The following is a 12,500-nucleotide window of genomic DNA, read 5'->3' as shown; positions in this document are numbered from 1 at the left end:
CTGTGACTGCAACAGTGTCACCAGCTCCAACTGAGACAAGTCCTACGACTCGTTTAGAAAAGACTAAAAAGGTACTGTCGAGAAAACTTCCCGCCACACCAAAATCTACAGCTACAACTGGATTGGGGAAATCTAAAATTCCTCGTACCGTTGTCAGATCTGCGTCATCGGGAAAACAAACGCCTCCCTCAGAAACAATACCTGTTCCGGAAACACTACAATCAACACCTGCGAGTCAATCTAAAATTCCTGTTACAAAAGTCGATGAACCGGTTTTACCAGAGGTGCCAGCATTTCTTTTGGAAACTCCTTTGTCTACACCGATTCGTAAAAGGAGAATAACAAGGAAACCAAGAACACCTGTAGTAGCAAGATTGAGAAGCAATAGACAATGGGAACCGTACTGAACTAGAAAAAAACCTGTTCACCTAAAGAAAGAGAATATATAACAGAAGGATATGGGTTGCTGCCGTTGTTAGTTTAGTGTGAAGATCATGGCATCCAATATAAATGAAAAAAAGATCAGCTCGTGTTGTGGAGAGCTTGAAGAAGAAAGAATAAAAGAAGCCTACTGGATCACTTTTGCCTTCCTGGTGTATAAGGACATTTTTAAGCAGGAACCATTATTAGTACATGATAATCAAAAAGCGATATCATGTTTAAATAAAACAGATTTGGATAAATATCGCGAGAATGTCTATTGGTTATGGCACGATTTATTGGACGTGTTGGATGCAATGGCGCCGTACGAACAAGATTGGGTCGATAACACGCCACAACATGAGGAACAGAAACACATTGAGAAACGTCTTCTGCAGCGTGACCAGTTTTGCAAAACCTGTTGGTACTGGCTAGACTTGATTACTAATTAATGGTGTTAATGAGTTTGACCGGTGTTAAGCTGGTTTTCAAAAATCTTATAAAGTGACTGTGACTGTGCTCATCACACATGACTTTCAAGATGAGTTACTCAAAATGTGGTCTCTGTCTTCAAGACCTTGAAGTGATCAAGCCCGCATCTGGTATACCTTATATTCGCTTCTTAAATTGGAAAGAGTGTCCCTTTTTCTGCCCTGAAGAGAGTATCCATGGCTATCAACAATGCGTGTGTGACCGTGTGATCCCTGAGTACAAAGTATTTGAGGGTGGTAAGCGGCTACTGTGCAAGCATATGGAGACGCCTACGTTAAGGGTGTCACGATCAGTAAAGAATCCATTCAGACCCTACTTTACATGTAGAAGGAAGGAGACATGTAGATACTTTCAATGGGCTGATGAAATGTCTGTGGATACGTATTCTGCAAGGGGGTCTCCAGTTTACGAACCAAAAGAAAAAGCAAAGACGGATATGATGCAAAGACCCAAGCTCATGAGACAATTTGCAAGAATAGATAAAGTGAATGATTCTCTGTAAAATTCAGGAGCATCGTTTGCTTTGAAACTTGATTGTAATAATTTCTTATGTTTATTCAATAAAATAAATTGTGTTGATATGAAATATTGCCTCGTGTTCATTTTTTTTTCATTTCTGGGTGTGCGATAAGGATGAAAAGCAAACCGGTTTGACGGGATTTTTCTAGCCTACATTATTAAGGAGACCCTTTGGTTTTTCTAACCAACCCTTAAGCTTGTTTCAACTCGTTTGGCGATGACGTCAGTGTCTTCTCGTTGTCAACCCTTAAACTTGTTTTAACTTGTTTGACTGTGACGTCAGTGCCGTCTTATTGGTTCTTAGCTACTCCATTATTCTTTCCCTATATAAGCGTGATACTATCCGGCTGGTTGGGCGGAACCGTACCACCAGAACAGACTACACTTCACTCCAAATAAAAGAAAAAATATAATACAATTCAAACCAAATATATGACGTGTGCAGTTCATTTAAACTCCCTGCCGCCATCTCCCTGCCGCCATCTTGAATATACCCTCGTACACCTACGTGGTATGCATCTCATTATAAACCCTAATCCAAAAACCGGTTTGGGAAGAATTTCCCACTGGCCGCCATTTTGAATAATTTGGTCTATCGATTCCCCCTATACTACTCACTTTCTATCGATATCTTTTCCTCACTTTTTTTTTATCAGGTGAATTTTACATTTCAAGTTGTAAATGATGTCCACAAAGATCACCCTATAGATGTGCATTAAACAGCCTGATATAAAGCTTACTTCTTGTTTTAACTAAGGATGTAATGTTCCATCTTCTCCCATAGTGCATTGCTAAAGAAAAGGGGAGGGAAAATAATAAATTTATAATAAGCTCATCTCATATGGTGTACCATCATGTAAACTATACTGAAATTATAAACTTGTAAAAAGGAATTCCTGTGACATAATAATGAGAGTCCCAAATGAGACTACAAACTACCATATTTCCTTGAATAAGAGCCGGAGGCGAGTATTCAAAGGAGGAGATTATTTCAAATATTTCTCACAGGAGGTCGTGCCCTAAATATTTTGTTTCATTATACCAAGCAATAAAGGAAAAAGTTAAATACATGAATATTACCTTGGAAAAAACTGTAAAAAAAAAACCGGTGCTTTTGTAACCATTCAGTTGTGAACAATTAAATGAACGCTTGTTTGATACCCAAGATGTCAATTTTAATTTGAGAGGGGGTGATTATTCAAGGAAGGCGATTACTTTAAATATTTTGGTCAAAGGGGGGTGATTATTCAAGGGAGATTGAGGGACGGCTGTTATTCGAGGAAATATATAATGAATTCTACATGTAGCTGTTGTACACAGATGTATCTATGTTATGTTCAGTTTTTAGTTCCATTTTAAATTGAAATAACCCTTTACAGTTCAGACTTGTTCTTTTGGATATTACTGGTAATCAAATTATATTATTAATAATTTAATTATATTCTGTTGTTTCTAAATGAAAATGCTGAAATAAAAATCTTTCAGAAATATTAAACACCTGTCATGCTTCATATTTACAGCTGCTCTGCTTTCATGGATCAGGGAACAATTTACACGACATTCTACTTCAATTGACATTTTCTACCATTTGTGTAGTGGGCCCATATTGCTACAGTAATAAAACACAGTACTCATACCTCTTCTCTTCTCCACTGAAGGATAAGAGCCATTAGCTCTTTCTGTAAATTGGCCATGTTGCCAAATGCCCAGTTGAAGGAGGGAAGACAGTTCCCAGATGCAACAATACCTCTTATAGCGAGAATGACACCGACTCCACAGCTACCAGCGCCAATACCAACTTGTGTCTGGATTGGCATGTTGATTCGTGGCAAGGGAAGTCTTAAGCAAGAGTTGTTCCAGTGATCCTCTTGTTCCATGGCATTGTGTGACAAAGCCTTGAAACCACTCAGCATATTTTGTACAACAGACAGGGTACCACTTGGAGGTTGCATCTTCAAACCGTCATCAAAATAGACTATTTTAGTTGTAACATCAAAGCAAAGCAGTCCCCAGTGTAGTGGACTGTCAAAATGAACTGGGGTTAAAATGCAGGTTGCATCTTCTGCTGGACAGCTATCAAAGAAGGGGATGGCTTTGTGCTTGAAGTATTCCACACCTTGTTTTGCCCACATTTGACTGAAGGAGGGGAGGTAAATGACACTTGTGGACTCACTTTTCTCGACTAACTTCAAAGAAATGACATCAATAGAGAAACCATTGATGTAGCGTTCGCAAGCCAATGTACTAAGATCTGAAACATCCATTAGGAACTGGCCATGTCTTATAACCTCATCATGAGGCCTTGCATTTAGAAGAAGTTTTCTGACCTTGGTTACATCTGGAACACAAGAATGAGAAAGCCACCTCTTTCCCTCATTAATTCTGGCTGCTTCAGATGAAAGGTTGCACATTTTTTGAAAACCAGGAGTGATTTCTTTGTGTGGGTACCCAGTCTACCAATAGTCACAGCCACTTCATTCCCTTCATCATCGCTGTCAACTGCCACACTACTGCTACTGGTAGCTGTTGCACGTGCTAGCAAGCTCAATGCATACTGCACCGTTGTTTCAGAGGGGCGCTGAGTGGCGACGGTGGGGTCACTCGTTTCTAGTTCTGTCATTTGAGCGAGCACAACGTCTTTCTCTGCAATGAACACCACTTCAGGGAGCTTGATTGCTGCTATTTCCGCACGACACAGGCTTCTAGTTACATTAAAGTCCAAGATACTGGCTTGCACAGAATTACCCTTTACCGTGTTCTCCCTCCGCCCACTGTGACTCACATCAGCATATTGTGAGACACTTTCATCTACTTTGGCTTCGTCCACATTGACTTCTTCTCCAGCAACTCATGCATGGTTCTTTTCCCATTCATCATGGTTGTACACAATAATGGGCAACTGGCCTGGTACAAGCATGCAGTGCTTAGTATCGCTGTACTCATACTGGCAATAATCTGGACCAAACAGGTTGGTGAACAGGTCATTCATGCTCTTGATCCAGGTTTTGTCTTCATTTGTCCACCCCATTTTCTTTGGTCTCCAGCCACAACCTCTATAGTAGAAAGATTCTCCTGTGAGAAAAGTAAAGAGGAAAACTTGTTTATTAAAGTGCACATAGCCCTGCAAATTTTTTTCCTCTTGAGTAAATAAACCTGTGATCTGAAGTATTTCTGCGAAGAAAGTGAACATGAAAGATACTTTGTTCCTGGGTACACATCACAACAGCTGTTGGACCCATCCCCCTAAAAATACGGCAGTGAAATAAAATGGCAGCATTTTAGGTGCTGTTATTGAGACTTTGACAGGACACAGAAAATTGAGGATTCAGCCGAATCCAAAAATGTTTGCACAGTAACATTTTAAATAACAAATAAATTTATTTCAGTAAATAACACATTTGGGGGTTATGTGCACTAAAGTCAATGATCTCAATCAGAAAGAGCCCACTGTTTCTGTAGCGTAAAGCAGATATGAGTAAAACTACTCCTAGAAGGAAAAGATTACCCCATAATGTTGTTCGTGTTAGTAGCACCTGCCATGCAATGAACTCTGGTTTGCACTATGATATTACGAGGGTCAGTTGCCAGTCGTGGATGTTGTGGTGTGCACATGATCCAGAAAACCACAGCCATGGCCACAAATTTACTTTTTACCTTTTAAAAGCAAGCCATTGTCATGAAATACAAAAGGAAGGTCTTAAAGAATATAAATGCCTGAAGTTATGCAGCGATAAGCCTCTCTAAAGGAAAGCCTCATGTCAAGAAACTTCTCAGTGAATAAGTGGGCAAGAATGTGATCCACTAAAACAGATATATATCAGCTCAGACGGCAAACAGGTTAATAACTCAGACTATTTCAATTCAATTAATTTCAAAATTAATAAGTGAAAAGGTAAACTGGAGGAAGGGAAAATTACATTTTTTTATCTACAAATGCAAGGAAACCTACACCCCACAGGTGATTATTGTCATAAAAATAATGACACGAAATGAAGCCAAACCATGAAGTTTGAAAGGAGATACATACACAACAATCAGCAAAAATAAACAAGCAATCCATGTGCATTATCTCCTCAAAAATACAACATGAAGTTAAGACATCTGGGGACTATGAGAAATCCTACAATAAAGACTCAGTGGCCTTTATAACTTCAACTCATGCCAACTGTGCCATGCAAATGGGGCAAAGAAAATCTTCAAATACCCAATCTGCTCAATTTACCCAAATTGTCACTGGGTGGGACTGGGTTTGGAATTGATAAGTACACAGTCCTTTTTGCACTTATATGCACACCTAGTACTTATATACTCGCCTAGTTGGCTATGTACATATTGTTAATGATAGCATAAAATAATGTGGCAACTATGTAATTTTGGGATTATTACCATTTCCTATTTGGAATATTCAGCAACATTTTTTCGCTGGATCAAGTTATCAGTAGACAATTGTATATGACTCAAGCATTAAGATGAAAAATAAATTGAAAAACTAACTTACAAGAGGAAGTGTTGCCCGAAGAATCATGTGATGTTGCTCTGGCATATAGCTGTCTCTGCAGCTTGTGGCCAGCTTCAAATCCTTGATTTGAGAGGTCGTGCAGCGAACGGTGGACTCTAAAGAGCATTGGCACATGCTCTATCGTGAGATGACCATAATCTCCCGTCCCAAGACTCATACCAAACAACTCCAATAAAGAAACCCCCATTCTTTGCACTAAAAATAAATGACAAGGATTATTATTGATATTAATTACTTGAAGGACCAGTGTGTAAAATTCACAGCATTGACAGTATTTAGATCTACATACTGGCAGATTGAGGTGAATTTTTTATTAACCTGCAGTTCTAAGGCATGTTTAACATTGAAGAAATAAGGAAATTTATTGAAAGAGGTCAGTCAACCTGCAAATCACCCAAACTTAGAAAAAACAATGTGGATTACTTTTAAAGTTCGTCAATGAAAACGAATAAAATGGACATACCTTTATATCGAAAATGTCAATGAGATGTTCCTCATCTTTTTCAAAATTCCTGTCCCTTGTGACTTCAGCAATCTCCTTCCACAGACAGCATACCTGTTAAACAATTGAAAGTTAAAAACTTACATGTACATGTATGTATTGACGATGCAGAGCTTCATAAACTTTTCACGACCATTCAGGTCACTGAGATGAATCTTGATGCCCAGTCACACCGATTAGAGATGACACATATGCATTTGATGAGTGCATTAATAGGGGAAAAGGGGTAAAGGGATAAGAAACAAAACCAAGGAAGGAAAAGGACAGTAAAGGACTTAAGTCTAAGAGGCTCACCTTGATCAGAAACTCCTTAGTTAGGTTTCCTGCATAAGAGCTGAGCTCTTTATTTTCCTCTTTCTGCGGGACCTTCTTACTCGTTCGTCCCTTTCTGTCTTTGAGCACTTGTGCCGGCCAAGTGGGTTGGTACAGCTCTTTAAACTGACTTTCAATTTCTTTTCCCTTCTCATGCCAAAATGCTTTTTGATGTTCAATCTCTTTGGCAACATCTAATAAATAACAGGAAACAAAACTTAGATACTGTAAACTGCCGCTTTTACCCCTTTCCGCCCAACAGGGCTGCAAATAACAGTCGGACAAGGGACAATGTCCAACCAAAATTTGCCGATTTCTGATGAAATCCAACTGTAGTCTGGCAGAATACCAGGACAATTTTTTGCCTTCTAATGCAAATGCCAATATTCTTTGTTGACAACGTGTCGCACTAGATTAGCAGGTTCGCATATCAAGCAGTACTGTAACATGACATCTGACCCCACTTTTAATGCAAGAGTATCAACAGATAGAAAAATACACATGGAAATGAGTGTCTCTTTGTGGATACAATCAAATCTCCAAATTTACTGTTTTGTCCAATTCAAAATTAAACTAAAAGACCTCAATCTCTTCGCTTTTTAATATAATATAATATAATAATGCTTAGGATGCTTTTTCATTTTCAACTACAAATCATTTCAGTGTACTACCTGAATTTTCCAAGTTGATTTCTTCAAGTCTTGTCCCAAAATCCCTAACATAAATGCCACTCTCCAACATCTCACCGTAGTACTGTAAAGTTCAAGAAAAAAAATAAACCTTAAGCAAATACATTTTGTAACTTTAATTGATCAACTCAATCAATATCTCGCGAAGTCCAGTAATCAATAATGTTTTCTCAAAACATGTACTTCATCATTTCAATTAAAAATAATTTAATTGGAATAGAACTAAGTTTTTTTTAACCTAGGAGGATTATGAAGATGCCCTTGTGAAAAAGACATTCAGTCATATCATTTTTAAGGTGACTATTCAAGGAAGAGTAACTGTGAATCATTATAATATCTCCAAGCTATAAAGGGGTAGTACTACCAAAATAATCACCTTTTGTCGTGCCTCGCAGAATGATATTTTGTTAAGAAGGCATATTTTAGCCGCTTCATTATCTTTAGAATGAGCTGCAAGTTTTGAAGATGGGAGTGATTTGTCAACTATTTCTTCAATAGCACTAAAAATTTGACGTTCAGTACTTCCTGGAAAAAAAGGAAAACATAATATATTATAATTTTTCCCTTGCAGTGATTTAAACTTTCATTGCATGTTTAGAAGTGGCAAAAATTACTGCGACTACAAAACAGGCAAATTTCATGACAGTAATTTGAACTGAAGGGAGAGATCTGATTGTCTTACAAACATTTTCTTAACTAGTTTACAAAACCAGGAAACCTGGGTTTTTTTTTCCATGACCTCCCACTCCCATAGCAAAATTAAGTAACCCAAAACAATTAAGCCATTTTTAAAATTGCCTCAAGTCTCTCACGGCAAGGCTCCCACGAGATGAAAATACAATTTTGATATATGGTTAATAATATGTAATACTGTGTAACTGACCTGAACAAGAAGCAAAAGAAATGTTGTTCTACCAGGAGCTGTTTGTTGTCCAGGTCTCAATTTTACCGTGATCCGGTCTGCTTTGAAGTTCTCTGGGCCATACTTTGATAGTTCATCATTACACTCTTGCAGAGAACCAATTTCGTAGGCCAGAAGACCAACTCTTTTCAAAATCTGCTCTGTATTCCGCATCTCGCAATGCAAAGCACAAAGACACAGAGAAGACAAATCCTCATCAAGTAGGCATGTCAGGTCATCTCTCAATCCTTTAAAGCTGAAAACAGGTAGAAGGATCACTGCCATATATGTATATAATATCAATCAAAAGTAACTAATCCACAAAAGACAGGAAAGAGGGAAAGCAAAAGTAAAACCTATTGGCCTTTTATTCATATCATGGGGAAAAAAGCAGACAAAGAAAATATAACACTAGCAGGGCCAGGTTCTCATAATTCTGTGGGTTGAATTTATTGATGGTTCTCATCCTAACTGCCCCAAGGGTACTCTGGTTTAAATTCCTCTCTCCACAAAAAATGTGCATTGCTAACATTACAAATAAATCTTGACAGTGAATAAGAGAACTAATCTGTGGATTTCCACCACAAATCACATTGTATCTTTTTATTTTAATAGTTACCTGCCGATGTTTGCTTTCACTTGAAGGAAATGCTCAAGACAAACCTCGTGCCTTCCTAAATCACAATCACAAGCCTAGGAAATAACATAAACATTGTTAATAGCTTTAACCAGACTTGCAGAGAGCTGTCATTACCTTTGAAGCAGTAAGGCTACACAACGAAAGGAGGTGGTCAAATTCTCAAGATAGCCTTCACTGGCTGTTGCCATTTAGTCATTTTCAAACTTTGAATAGCCAGCAATCTTCATTGCAGTAGTCAGCAATAATAGCTGTTTGTCGGCTACTTAATTATCATGATAGCTGCATGGAAATTCTAATGTATCTAGTCACAGTAGTGACTACTCAGGGTCTGGCTTTTAGTCAGAATTAAAAGGTGGACATCTTGAATGCATGTTTAACTCGACCACACAATTTTAAGAGATCAGGTGCATTGTCTTAAAATTTCTTCACAAATTGGGATGCACAGATATCCCTTAGCTACATGTTATCATCACCTGAGTTGTTACATAATAAATGCCAATAGTGTCTTAATTAGTCCAAAGATTTATTGTTTTGGGATTTCCACTTGCCAACTATTACTTTTGCATATTTATTAAACAATAATATAATATTGCCTGTTTTATCATGTAATGGTAAAATAACCTTACCCTTAATGCCATACAAAAAATGCAAAACTCAACAGCTAGGCCTTGCCCTCCAAGGATGAAGTCTTCATCCTCCAGTCTTGCCAGTATTAGCAGCAAACCCTTGTAGTCTAGAGTTACTATAAAATAAAATAAAATAAAGCTTTTTTTCCTCATGAAAAAATGCCTGGAAAACAAATACCACACTGTTCCCTAAGACAAATTGCAAAGAAACCCAAGGCTTCAAACGTCAGAATTTAATTTAAGGAGCCAAGATAAAAAACAAGTCCCTCAAGTGCCCTGGGCTACTTCCTGTTCTTCTTTTGCACTCATTAATTTCATATATATATTTTTGGTTATTACTGTTTATATGTCCCACAGGATAGTTATAATCAACTTTTACCTCCACTGAAAAGCATTGGCAGAAGCAATTTTCTTACCTTCACATCTACCGGTATTTCACATAATCATAGACATGCCACATGCCTAACATCAATTTTGGTGTCAGTTGACCTTACACCTGTAATTGCCATTGAATTTGCAATTGGGTGGGAGAAATTTCAGTAAGACAGGGTCATATTATCAAATTAAAATTATTGACATTGACATGGTTGCAAACTACAATATAACTAAACAATACATACCTTTGAATCGCACACGATAGTGCTAAATTGCCATCAACCCAAATCCCATTTCTTTTAATTTCTTCTTTCCGTTTGTTAAGATTAACAAAAAGCTTTCTCAGATCCTTCCTTGAAAATACATATCAAAAAGGCATCAAGTTTAATTAAAAATAACAAGGGTATGCACAAGACTTCATAATCATTTACTGAGGGTACGTTTGGACACACACCTATTGGTTATCAATACAAAAAAACTCTATAAAACTCATGAGCACTGAGATTGGTTTTTTAACTTTTTAGTTCACTAGAATGGATTTGCAGCAGCAATTTGTTTTTGCTCTTTCTAACTTTCTGCTTTATGTCACAATTCACCAAGTTAACTAGATCCACCAGTAGTTTATTCTAAGCTGTTTATTCACAACAATTTTATCTGGATCAGAAACACTGTGGCAGATGTCAAACGGTTTCAACTATTATTTAGCTAGCTACCGGTACTTATTGTAATGTACATTCAGCCAGAAGTCCAGAAGTTAGTATCTCTTTTGGTCATGGGTCTGTACTCTGATAGTGACGGAAATGTGACAAAACAAGATAAGAATTAAGAAAATGCCGCTTGGCATGTGTATTCCTTTCTTCACATAATGTTTTTGCCTCATGTATGCATTATTACAGTATGGTTGCATAGCCAAATGAAATCTATTTGTTAAATATATAGGGTATAAACAAAACAATGATTACTGACAAACCTCTTTTCTTTACAATTGGCTATAGCCAGAGGATAGACAGATTTGGCGCTTTGAGAAGATCGATTTTTTGCATCAAGGGGAACAACACCAACTGTAACTTGATCCTTACCTAAAATATAAAAAAAGTATTTCACATAAATAAATTCTTGGAAGAACACTGATTGCTGGCATAATAAAAGTATTATGGCATCAACTATATAAAGAGGAGGAACAATTTAATGGACATAAAATTTTTATATTATTTCTGAGAAACGCACGGGAAATTGAATTTAACACTGAACAGTGTTCCACATCTTTCCAAAGATAACCTAGTCAATAACACTTGACCTGTCATTACCATTATTTAAAAAAAAAATTATTTAGAATTTAAAATATCATGAATAACAAAAAATGACAATGACTTAAATATTACTTACTAATTCATATATTTCTTTCTGTGCACTTACCAAAGAAAGGGCGTCCATCAATCTTTAGATTGAAAACAATGTCATCAGGAAGTGAACCATGCAGGCGCATTTCCCTGATGACCCAAATGGTGACACTCTTGAGGTTGACCTCGTACCCAGGAACTTTTGGAGGAAGACTTTCAATACCAATTAGGCTTCTAGTTACATCAAAATGGCCCTTCCGCAACGGAGCAATGTTGTTTTTTAATGGAATGATGGCCTCATCTGACTTTTTCGGGGAATCATCAAGTAATATTCTCCATTAAGTAAACTATCTGCTCATATATGCCTTACCTCAAAGAGCAAAATCTAAAGTCTTGTTTCGAAATTGATCTTAGGTTAGGATAGGACCACAACAGAGAGCTATACCAGTAGTCTTCAATCTTTCCTGTAACCATTTTCTAGTCTTAAAAGTTGATACCACATGAAGTGGTGCAGAGAGTGTCTTGTCTGGCAGTTATTTGCCTCAGTTATTACACTAATGCTTGCAACCTTGAACTGCTTTTGTCACGAAAATTAAATCTTTTATCAATCTTAAAAGTTTGCTGTAGTGCAGACTAGACCGAAGAGAGCACATTTTATCCTGGATCTGACTACAACAATAGTTCAATAAATTAGACAAGGTAAGTTATCCTGTACACTGTGGGGGAAAATCACATGAAAAATCATGCAAGTGAAAAATGGAGAATAAATTCTGCACATTAATCAAAGGGGTAAGAAGAAAAACTCTATGACACCAAAATTTTTTGCTGAGAATGAATCCCCTGCCTCCCCCCCATCAAAAAAGGTCCATCCTTACAATGTCTACAAGGAAAAGGAAAGGACAAGGCTGAGTACAACTTACCCCTGTTCGTCCTAATTTTGTCAGGTTTGTCAAGTCTTGCCAGGCACTGCACTCTTCAGTTTGAAGAGCAAATATATCCAATCTGGGACTCTCATGCATCTCACTCTCTCGTCCCAAGCCTCTTCCGAGATAAGCTTCGAGAAAACTGCTCGAACACCTTTCTCCTGGGCAAAGGAATCGAACACACTTCTGAAGACTTCCCACGCGTCATGACCAGCTTTTCCTGAAAGGGAACAGCACTCTCC

General features: G+C 37.6%; 1 pseudogene; it reads right to left on the bottom strand.

The window, feature by feature from the left end:
- Positions 1-7,781: 7,781 nt before the first annotated feature.
- LOC138046373 (uncharacterized) overlaps positions 7,782-12,500 on the bottom strand; it is a 5,352-nt pseudogene continuing 633 nt past the window's right edge.

The sequence above is a fragment of the Montipora capricornis genome, chromosome 4 (assembly GCF_036669925.1).
Source record: "Montipora capricornis isolate CH-2021 chromosome 4, ASM3666992v2, whole genome shotgun sequence".
NCBI classification, from domain to species: Eukaryota; Metazoa; Cnidaria; class Anthozoa; order Scleractinia; family Acroporidae; genus Montipora; species Montipora capricornis.
The sequence above is the reverse complement of the archived record's forward strand: the minus strand, read 5'-3'. Positions and strand labels throughout refer to the sequence as shown.